General features: G+C 39.3%; 1 pseudogene; it reads left to right on the top strand.

The window, feature by feature from the left end:
* LOC112608409 lies at positions 1–550 on the top strand (annotated as a pseudogene).
* The last annotated feature ends 11,563 nt before the right edge of the window (positions 551–12,113 follow it).

Raw genomic sequence — 12,113 nt, 5'->3', positions numbered from 1 at the left:
ATGAGTGTAGAAACCAATTACCTTTGACTGCCATCTCAACTATGTAATGTGCCAGTCATCACAGGTAGCAAAGATTTACAGAATGTCAACATCACACTCCACATCTTCTTCTGACCTTTTGCTAGCCACCTTCCTCACATCTATACCAGCGCTGGAAAGGACTATGATGAGCATGTGCTGCCATCCATCACTATAGAGATCCTCAAGTCAGTGTTGGCTCACTTTGATGCTGGAGAACGAATCACACAGAGACAACTGGTCTCCCGGCAGGTGAGCAATGACCTTAAGGAGTGAGCAGCCACCTTTGGGCTCATCCTGGACAACATGTCATTGGCATATCAGAGCTTCCGGAAGGAGTTCACACAAGTGGTGAAAGCCAAACAGGTGACTCAGCAGAAAGCAGAGAGGGCCAGATTTGTGGTGGAAAAAGGCTGAGCAGCAGAAAAAGGCAGCCATCATCTCTGCTGAGGGCAACTCCAAAGCAGCCAAGCTGACTGCCAACTCACTGACCACCACAGGGGATGGTTTGATTGAGCTGCACAAGCTGTAAGCCACAGAGGACATCATGTACCAGCTCTCATGCCCTTGGAACATCACTTACCTGCCAGCAGGCAGTCTGTGCTCCTCTAGCTTCCCCAGTGCCTGCACCTCCATGGGCCAACTGAGTCACAGTCCTGATGATTCTTAACACCGCCTTCCTGCTGCCCTGACCCCAGAAATCACAGTGAAATTTCAAGACTGGCTTAAAGTGAAGGAAATAAAAGTAAAATCACTTCGGATCTTAAAAAAAAAAAAAAAGTCCATCCAAATAAAAGTAAATGCAAAAATAAGATATAAGAAATGATTGTTTCTTCAGATGAGAAGAAACAGCATAACAATATTAAAAGTATGAAAAAGTAGGGTGTTATCACACATCCCCCAAAAAATCACACTAACTCTCCAGTAATGGATTCTAACCAAAATGAAATATTTGAAATGTCAGATAAAGAATCAAAATATTGATTTTAAAGAACTTCAGTAAGATTCAGAAGACATCTGAAAACGAATACAAGAAAAATCAGTTCAGGATATGAATGAGAAATTTACCAAGGAGATAAATATCTTAAAAATAGAACTTCTGGAATTGAAAAATATTGAAGGAATAACAAAATACAGTTGAAACCTCCAACAGTAGACTAGAATACACAGAAGAGACAACATCAATACTTGAAGACAGATTTTTTTAATTAACCCAGTCAAGCAAAAATAAAGAAGCAAGAATAAAAAAAGAATAAACAAAGTCTTCAAGAAGTATGGGACTAGGTAAAGTCTCCCAACATACAAATCACTGGTATTCCAATGGAATACCAATATATAGATTCATGGTATACAATGGAGTCCATGGGAATACCAATGATTTGTATGGGAGAATAAAAAGCAAAAAGTTTTAACAACTGATTAAGGGAAATAATTCATAAAAAGTTCCCTAGTCTTGCAAGAGAATTAGACATTTAGATACAGGAGGCCCAGTAAACACCAGGAAGATACACTGCAAGAAGGACTTCATCATGACTTGTTGTCATCAGACAGTTTAAAGTAAACATGAAAAAAAAAATCCTAAAATCAGCAAGAGAAAAGCATCCAGTCACCTATAAAGAAAACCTTGTCAGACTAACAGTGGAAATTTCAGCAGAAACTTTACAAGCCAGAAGAGATTTCATTTTCAAAGTGCTTTAAAAAAACCTACCAATCATGAATTCTGTGTCCTGCCAGAATAAGTTCCATAAATGAAAAGGAAATAAATTCTTTCCAAGACAAGCAAATGCTAAGGGAATTTGTCAGTACTTGGCCAGCCCTATAGGAAATGTCCAAAGGAGTTATAAACATGGAAAACAAAAGGTTGTTATTCACCATCATAAAAATTCATGAAGTATAAAACTCACAGGTCTTATAAAACAATCACATAAAGGAGAAAGAGAAATAAATAAATGGCAGCATGATAGAACTCCACCAAACCACAGATGGAGGTGGTGGGGGAAAGAAACAAAGAATCTACAAAGCAACTAGATAACAATTAATATTATGACAATAATGAAAAATCACATATCAATGTTAACAGTAAATATAAATGGATTAAATGAATCACTTAAAAGATATAGATTAACAGAAGGAATAAAAAAACATGAACCAACTATATGCTACTTACAAGAAACCCACCTTCTGGAAAAGACACTTATAGATTGATGGTAAAGGGGTGGAAAAACATATTCCATGCAAACGGAAACCAAAAGCAAGAAGGAGTAGATATACTTACATCAGATAAAACAGACATTAAGCCAACAACAATTTAAAAAAAAAAGACAGAAGTCATAATATTCTAAAGGGATCAATTCAACGAGAGGATATAATGATCACAATACACATGCATCCAACATTAGAGCCCTAAGATTCATAAAACAAATAATGCTAGACCTAAATAAAGCCATAGACTGCAATACAATAATACCAGGGGATGTCACTACCCCACTTATAGCACTAGACCGATCACTGAGACACAAAACCAACAAAGAAAAACTGGGCTTAAATTGGACTTTGGACTAAATGAACCTGAAAGACATTTATAGAACATTCTACCCCAAAATGGCAGAATAGACATTCTTCTCATCAGTTCAGGGGACATTCTCCAAGACAGGTAATATATTAAGCCACAAAACAAATTTTAATAAATTTTTAAAAATTGAAATTATACCAAGTATCTTCTCAGACAACAGTGTAATAAAACTAGAAATCAATGCCAAGAACAACTCTCAAAATGATACAAATACATGGAAATTAAACACACTCCTGAATGATCTTTGGGTCAATGACAAAATTAAGATAGAAATTTAAAATTTTTTGAAACAAATGAAAATGGAAACATAACATACCAAAACTTCTAAGATATAGAAAAAGCAGCACTGAAAGGGAAGTTTATAGTGTTAAATGTCTACATCAAAAAAAAAAAAAAGAAAGATAACAAAGTAACCACCTAACATTGCACCTCAAGTAACTAGGAAAAAAAAGAACAAACCAAACTCGAAGCTAGCAGAAGAAAAGAAATAACAAAAATCAGAGCGGCACTAAATAAAATTAAAAACAAAAGAATACTGAGGATTAATGAAACAAAAAGTTAGTTCTTTAAAAGATAAAATTGATAAACCATTAGCTAGACTAACCAAGAAAGACAGAGAAGATCCAAGTAAACATAATCAGAAATTTAAAAGGAGGTGCCAAAACTGATACCACATAAATGCAAAAGATAATCAGAGACTACTAGGAGCAACTATATGCTCACAAACTAGAAAACCTAGAGGAAATGGATAAATTCCTGGAAACATACTACCAACCAAGATTGATTCAGGAAGAAATAGAAATACTGAACAGACCAATAACGAGTAGTGAGACTGAATCGGTAATTTTTAAATCTCCCAAGAAAATAAAAGCCAATGACCACAGAGATTCACAACAAAATTCTGTAAAACATACAAAGAAGAACTGGTACCAATCCTCCAGATACTCTTTCAAAAAATTGAGGTGAAGGGAATCTGTCCTAACTCATTATATGAATCTGGTATCATCCTAATACCAAAGCCAGACAAAGATACGACAAAAAAAGAAAACTACAGACCAATATCACCAATGAACATAAATGCAAAAATCCTCAACAAAATACAAGCAAACCACATCCAAAAGCACATCAAAAAGATATTAACTATGATCAGGTGAGATTGATCCCAGAAATGCAAGAATGGTTCAACATATGCAAATCAATAAATGTGATTCATTACATAGACAGAATTAAAAACAAAAATGATATGATCCTCTCAATAGATGCAGAAAAAGCATTTGATAAAATTCAGCATCTCTTAATGATAAAAACCCTCAACAGACTAGGCATTAAAGGAACATACCTTAAAATAATAAAAGCAATATATGACAAACCCACAGCCAATATCATACTGTACAGGTTAAAGTTGAAATCACTTCCTAAGAACTGGAACGCCCTAAGAAGGGATGCCCACTTTCACCACTCCTATTCAACATAGTACTGGAAGTCTTAGACAGAGCAATCAGGCAACAGAAAGAAATAAAAGGCATCCAAATTGGAAAGAAGGAATTCAAATTATCTCTGCTGATGATGTGATCTTACAGCTAGAAAACCCCAGGGACTCCTCCAACAGACTCCCAAATTTGATAAATGAGTTCAATAAAGTTTCAGGATAAAAAAAAAAATCAATGTACAAAAATCAGTAGCATTTCTGTATGACAATAATGATCAAGCTAAGAATCAAATCAAGAAATCAATTCCATTAACAATAGCAACAACAAAAAAATACCTAGAAATATATTTAACCAGGAAAGTAAAAGCTCTCTGCAAGGAAAACTACAAAACACTGGTAAAGGAAATTATAGATGACACAAACAAATGGAAAAACATCCCATGCTCATGGGTTAAAAGAATCAATATCATTAAAATGACCATACTACCCAAAGCAATCTACAGATTTAATGCAATTCCTATCAAAATATGAATGCAATTTTAACAGAAAAATACAATCCTAAAATTTATATGGAATCAAAAAAGAACCCATAGCCAAAACATTTCTGAGCAAAAAGAACAAAGCTGGAGGTATCAGATTACCTGACTTTACACTACAAGGCTATAGTAACCAAAACAGCATCCTACCGGTATAAAAATAGATGCATAGATAAATGGAACAGAATAGAGAACCCAAAAATACAGCCACATAATTACAACCGACTGATCTTTGACAAAGTTGACAAAAACATACATTGAGTAAAGGACGCTCTTTTCAATAAATGTTGCTGGGGAAATCGGATTGCCATATGCAGAAGCATAAAACTGGAGCCCCTCCCCTTTCAGCTTATACAAAAATCAACCCAAGATGGTTTAAGAATTTAAATGTAAGTCCTGAAACTATTAAAATACTAGAAGAAAACATGGGGAAAACTCTTCTGGACATTGACCTAGGCAAAGTATTCACAACAATTATGGCCTCAAAAGCAAATGCAAGAAAAACAAAAATAGACAAATGGGGCTTAACTAAAAAGCTTATGCACAATAAAAGAAATAATCAACAGAATAAACAGACAACCTGCAGAATGGAAGAAAATATTTGCAAACTATTCATCTGACAAGGGACTAATATCCATAATCTACAAGGAATTCAAACAACTGAACAACAAAAAAGAAATAGCCCCATTAAAAAGCGGGCAAAGCAGTTAGAGCGGTGATCATTTAAAAAGTCAAGAAGCAACAGATGCCAGAGAGGATGTGGAGAAATAGGAATGCTTTTACACTGTTGGTGGCAGTGTAAATAAGTTCAACCATTGTAGGAGACAGTGTGGTGATTCCTCAAGGATCTAGAACCACAAATACCATTTGACCCAGCAATCCCATTACTAGGTATATATCCAAAGGATTATAAATCATTCTACTATAAAGACACAGGCACACATATGTTTATTACAGCATTGTTCACAATAGCAAAGATTTGGAACCAACCTAAATGCCCATCAATGATAGACTGGATAAAGAAAATGTGGCACATACACACCACGTAATACTATGTAGTCATAAAAAAGGATGAGTACATGTTTTTTACAGGGACTTAGATGAAGCCGGAAATCATCATTCTCAGCAAACTAACACAAGAACAGAAAACCAAACATGGCATGTTCTCACTCATAAGTGGGAGTTGAACAATGAGAACACATGGACACAGCGAGGGGAAGATCACACACCAGGGTCTGTTGGGGGCTGGGGGGCTAGGGGAGGGATAGCATTAGAAGAAATACCTAATGTAGATGATGGGTTGATAAATGCAGCAAGTCACCATGGCGCATGTATACCTATGTAACAAACCTGCATGTTCTACATATGTATCCCAGAACTTAAAGTATAATAATTAAAAAAAAATAAACAAACAAAAAGTGGGCAAAGGACATGAATAGACATTTTTCAAAAGAAGACATACAAATGGCCAAGAACCATGAAAAAAATGCTCAACATCATGAAGCATCAGAGAAATGCAAATTAAAACCACAATGAGATATCATCTTACACTAGTCAGGACAGCTACTATTAAAAAGTCAAAAAATAATAGATGTAATGAGTATACCTAGAAAAAGGAACACTTATCCACTGTTGGTGGGAATGTAAATTAGTGCAATCTCTATGAAAAACAATAGAGATATTGCTCAAATAACTTAAAAAAAAAAACTACTATTTGATCCAGCAATCTCACTACTGGGTATCTACCCAAAATAAAAGAAATCATTATATTAAAAAGATACTTACATCTATATGCTTATCACAGCACTATTCACAATAGTAAAGACATGGAATTAACCTAAGTGTCCATCAACAGATGATTGGATAAAGACAATACAGCATTCCATTGTGTGTGTACTCACGCATACACACACAATGGAATACTACTCAGTCATAAAAAAGAATCAAATAAAAATGCTGGCCAAGATGGCCAGCTAGAAGTAGCTGGTGTGCACACTCATGGAGAGAAATAGAAAGGGCAAGAAAATACAGTAAGGGCAGGTAAATACAGCATCTTCAATTGAAACATCCACGTACATGCATTGAGACTCATCAAGGAAACAACTCAACTCAAAAGAGAATGGAGAAATTCAAGGCAAGACGACCACCTATGTGGGAGCAAAATGGAGCCAGGGGAGCCTCCCCAGCCCAGGGAAGCAGTGAGTGAGTGAGCAACCCTGGGGATCCACACTTTTCCCATGCATCTCTGCAACCCTTGGCTCAGGAGATCCCCTCATGAACATACTCCACCAGGGCCTTCAGTCTGACATGCAGAACTCTTTGGAGTCTCAGCAGAGTAGCTGCTTAGGCACACACAGAACCCTGGGAGCCTTAGATATCTGGGGCTCTTTTTTCCCAGCAAAAAGCAGCTGCAACTCTGGCAAAGCAAGAGGTTACACACACCCCTGCCCCACAGATACCCCTAGGAAAGGGGCTGAATACAGGACACCAAGCAGTGATGAGATGCAGGCCCTGCTTCCATAGCACCTTGCAGGATAAGACCCACTGGCTTGGGATCCAGCTAGCCACTGGTAGCAGCATTACATCTCCCTGAGATGGAGCTCCCAGAGGGAGAGGCAGTCCACCATCTTTGCTGTTTCACAGAGTTAACCATTGTTGTCTTCTGTGCAGCCACCCTACAGAAAAGTGGCCAGACTGCTTTTTAACATGGGTCCCTGACCCTGCTTCTCCTTACCTCGGGGGGCCTGCTGAGCAGGTCTCCAGCCACTGGCTCAGCAGTGTTTTCCATCCAAAGATGGCCACCATCTTTGCTGTTTGATTGCCTTAGCTATTGTTGCCCTTGAACTCCAAGGAGTCTGCGATGACTAGGGACTGGAGTCATCCTCCAACAGCACAACTGCCCTACAGAAAAGCAGTCAGACTGCTTATCCACATAGGTCCTGAATCCCGTTTCTCTTCAGTGAGCAGAATCTCCCAACCAGGGCCTCCAGCTGCCCCTGCCACTGTTTTCCAGCCAGCAGCAGTTTCAAACCTCGCTTAGACAGAGCTCCCAATGGGAGAGGTAGGCTGCCATCTTTGCTATTTAAGCAATCTTAGCCATTGTTGCCTTCAGGCTTTAGAGAGTTCACAGTGACCAGGAGCTAATGTGACCCCAGCAAAGCACAGCTGCCCTACAGAAGAGCAGCCAGACTGCTTTTTTACATGTCCCAGATCCTATTCCTCTTGACTAGGTTCTCCCAACCAGGGTGTCCACCCACCTCCTGCCAGTGTGTTCAGGCTGGCAACAGGTCTGTACCTCCTTGGGACAGAGCTCCCAGAGGGAGGGGAGGCCACTATCTTTGCTGTTTCATAGCCTTCCGTGTTGATACCTTCAGGTACTGGAAAATCTGAGGTGACCAGAGACAAAAGCAGGCTCCCAGGATACTGCAGCAGCCCTATGGAAAAGTGGCAAGACTGTTTGTTATGTGGGTCCCTAATCCTGTGTCTCCTCACTGGGTGGGTCCTCCCTGTCTGAGACTCCAACCACCCCTCACCAGGGCTATCGAGCCAATATCAGCTCTGCAACAACTTGGGAGACAGTTCCCAGTTGGAGGGGCATGTTGCCATCTTTGCTGTCTCATAGCCCTTGCCATTGTTATCTCTAAGCACTGGAGAGTCCGTGGGGTCCAGGGGCTGGTGCAGATCCCCAGCACAGAACACCAACCTTACGGAAAAGTGGCTGGACTGTTCACACAGGTCCCGGTCCTCACTTCTCACTGGGCAGGACTGCCTGATCTGGGACTCCAGCACAACCACCCTGCCCCTGCCTGACCACTTCAATCGGAAGTAGTCTAGAATTTCTCCAAGGAGGAAATCTCAGAGCCACAACCCCTCTGCAATCATGGTTGCAGTGTTACCACCCTAGCAGTCCTTGGGCTGGGGAAGGAACAAAAGGCCTAGAAACCACGATGGTACATTCAGCACACCACAGCCACCCTGGAGAGAAGTTTACCACCTCTTCTCTGGGAACCTTCACCCCCAACTCTTCACTTCACCAAGCAGGGCCCCCAGCTCATGACCAAAGTACAGTCACCTCCCCTACCGCTGAGCATATCTACTGGTAGCAGCCCAGAATTTCTCTGAGCAGAAGCTCCCAGAGGCATACAACAGCCCCTCTGCCACTGCTACAACAGCAGATCTATCCCTGCTACCCCTTGGTATTGGGAAGAAACAAAGAGCCCGAGGCTACACCCAAGCTTTTAGCACAATCACCATATAGAGAGGAGATCAGTCTCTTCTCTCAGTGATGCCTTGACTCTCTGCTCCCTGACAGGCAGAGCCCAAGCTCACACCAACAGGGCAACTGCCCCATTCCATTGGCTGAACACTCCTAGTAACAGCAGCTGTGTGTTTCTCCGAGGTGGAACCACCAGGGGCAATCAAAAGCCTCTTTGCCATTGCCTCTGCAGTGTTACTACCACTGTTAACCTTGGACTAATGAAGGAGTAACAACCCCGAGTACCTTATCTACATGTCCAACAAGCTGCAATCAACCTAAGGAAAGGAGGCCAGTCTGTCTCCCATGGGTCCTACCCATCCTCACTGCTTATCACCAGGCAGGAAGCCCACAGTTTGGGCCCACAGCACAGACCACCCCCCATCCCAGGCTGTTCACACTGAGCAATTGCTGGCCTGCATCTCTCTAGGAGATGAGTAAAAGACTCTCAGCCACGACCACTACTAAGGTCCCTTCTTCTACTGCCTCCAAGTTGTGGAGGAAATATAAACCCTGAAATCACCTTAGAGCTGCAGTGCATAGACTGCACTGACTGCCTGCAGTGACTGCCAAGCCATGATCTACAGTCAGCACTCAAGTGGAACAGGAGCCCACAGTTTCTGAGCATTAAAGGGAGCATGACTGCAACTGTGAAGAAATATAGGAGAGCGGCACAACTCAGCAGGAGCCTACCAACTGACCACTATGTTGAAGCACCACCTGCTAGATCAAACCCCAAAACTTCAACACCAAAAATACCTCACTAACATACCCCCAAGTGAAGCCAAAGACAAGAATCAGCTATAAATAAAGACCCTGTACAAAGCCTTGGTCATGTGAAAATGTCCAGAAAAGAAGTCTATTGATTGTACTCAATCTATACCACATTTAAAGGAACACTCACACACAGAAATTACAAAAAATAATGCAAGAACTCCAGCAACTCAAATGGCCAGAGTGTCTTATGCCCTGTAAACGACCTCACTGGTTTCCCAACAAGGGTTCCTAACCAGGCCAAATTGCCTGAAATGACAGAAAAGGAATTCAGAATGTGGATAGGAATAAAGATCATCAGGATTCAGGAGAACAGCAAAACTCAATCCAAGGAAACTAAGAATCACAATAAAATAATGCTGGGGCTGACATATGAAATAGCCAGTATAAAAAGTAACCTAACTGATCTTGTAAAGCTACTGATCTGAAACACACTACAAGAGTTGCACAATGCAATGGAAAGTATTAACAGCAGAATAGACCAAGCTGAAGAAGAATCTCAGAAAGTGAAGACTTGTTTTCTGAAATAAGACAGTCAGACAAAAATAAAGAAAAAAGGAATGAAAATGAATGAGCAAAACCCCTGAGAAACATGGGATTATGTAAAGGGGAAAAATCTATAAATCACTGGCATACCTAAAAGGGAGGGGAAGAAAGCAAACAACTTGGAAAGTGTGTTTCATGATATCATCCATGGAAACTTTCCCAATGTCACTAGAGAGACCAACAGTCAAATTCAGGAAATACAGAAAATTTCTGCAAGGTTCTACACAATAAGATCATCCCCAACACATATAATCATCAGATTTTTCAAGGTTGAAATGAAAGAAAGAATGTTAAAGGCAGCTAGAGATAAAGGGAATCCTATCAGGCAAACAGCATACATCTTAACAGAAACCCCACAAGCCAGAAGAGATTGAAAGCCAATATTCAACATTCTTAAAAAGAAATATCCTCAACCAATAGTTTTATATCCAGTCAAACCAAGCTTCCTAAGCAAAGGAGAAATAAGATCCTTTTCAGATAAGCAAATGCTGAGAGAGTTCATTACTATCAAACCCACCTTACAAGAGATCTTGAAAGGAGCACTAAATATGGAAAAGAAAGAACATTACCAGCCAATAGATAAACACACTTAAGTACACAGACTAGTTGCACTATAAAGCAACCACACAAACAAGCTGGCGTAATAACCAGCTAACAACATGATGATAAGATCAAATACAGATGTATCAATATTAACCTTGACTGTAAACAGCCTAAATGCCCCATTTAAAAGGCACAGAGTGGCAAGCTGAATTTAAATTAAAAAAAAAATTTTTTTTAAAAAAGCAAGACCCAATGATATGCTGCCTTCAAGAGACCTGTCTTACACACAATAACACCCATAGGCTCAAAATAAAGAGATGGAGGAAAATCAACCAAGCAAATGGAAAACAGAAAAAAGCAGGGGTTGCAATCCTAATTTCAGACAAAACAAACTTTAAACCAACAAAGATCAAAAAAGACAAAGAAGTAAATGGAAAACAGAAAAAAAGCAGGGATTGCAATCCTAATTTCAGACACAACAGACTTTACACCAACAAAGATCAAAAAAGACAAAGAAGCAAATTACATAAGGGTAAATAATTCAATTCCACAAGAAGACCTAACTATCCTAATTAGATATGTACCCAACACAAGATTCCTACAGCAAGTTCTTAGAGACCTTCAAAGAGACTTAGACTTCCACACAATAATACTTCACTTACAGTCTTAAACAGAGCATCAAGACAGAAATTTTAAGAAGATATGCAGGACCTGAACTCAACATTGGACCAAATGGATGTGATAGGCCTCTACAGAACTTTCCACTCAAAAACAACAGAATGTACATTCTTCTCATTGCCACATGGCACATACTCTACAATCAACCACACAGTCAGGCATAAAACAATCCTCAGCAAATGCAAAAGAACTGAAATCATAAAAAGCACAATGAAAATAGAAATCAATACTTTAAAAAAGCTCAAAACCATGCAATTACATAGCTATTAAACAACCTGATTGTGAATAATTTGGAGAGAAATAATGAAATTAAGGCAAAAATTAAGAAATTATTTCAAACTAATGAGAACAAAGATGCAACAGAGCAGAATGTCTGGGACACAGCTAATGCAGTGTTAAGAGGGAAATTTATAGCACTAAATGCCTGTTTCAAAAACCTAGAAAGATATCAAATTAACAACCTAACATCACAACTAAAAGAACTAGATAAGAAAGAGTAAATGAACCCCAAAGGTAGCAGAAGACAAGAAATAACCAACATCAGAGCTGAGCTGAAGGAGATTGAGACACACAAAAAATTCAAAGGATTAGGAATACAGGAGTTGGATTTTTAAAAAGATTAATAAGATAGGCCACTAGCCAGACTAATAAAGAAAATAGAGAATATCTAAATAAAGACAATTAGAAATGGCAAAAGGAGGTGTTACCACTGACCCTACAGAAATACGAATAACCATCAGAAACTACTACAAACACAAACTA

The sequence above is a fragment of the Theropithecus gelada genome, chromosome 1, assembly GCF_003255815.1.
Source record: "Theropithecus gelada isolate Dixy chromosome 1, Tgel_1.0, whole genome shotgun sequence".
NCBI lineage: Eukaryota > Metazoa > Chordata > Mammalia > Primates > Cercopithecidae > Theropithecus > Theropithecus gelada.
The sequence above is the reverse complement of the archived record's forward strand: the minus strand, read 5'-3'. Positions and strand labels throughout refer to the sequence as shown.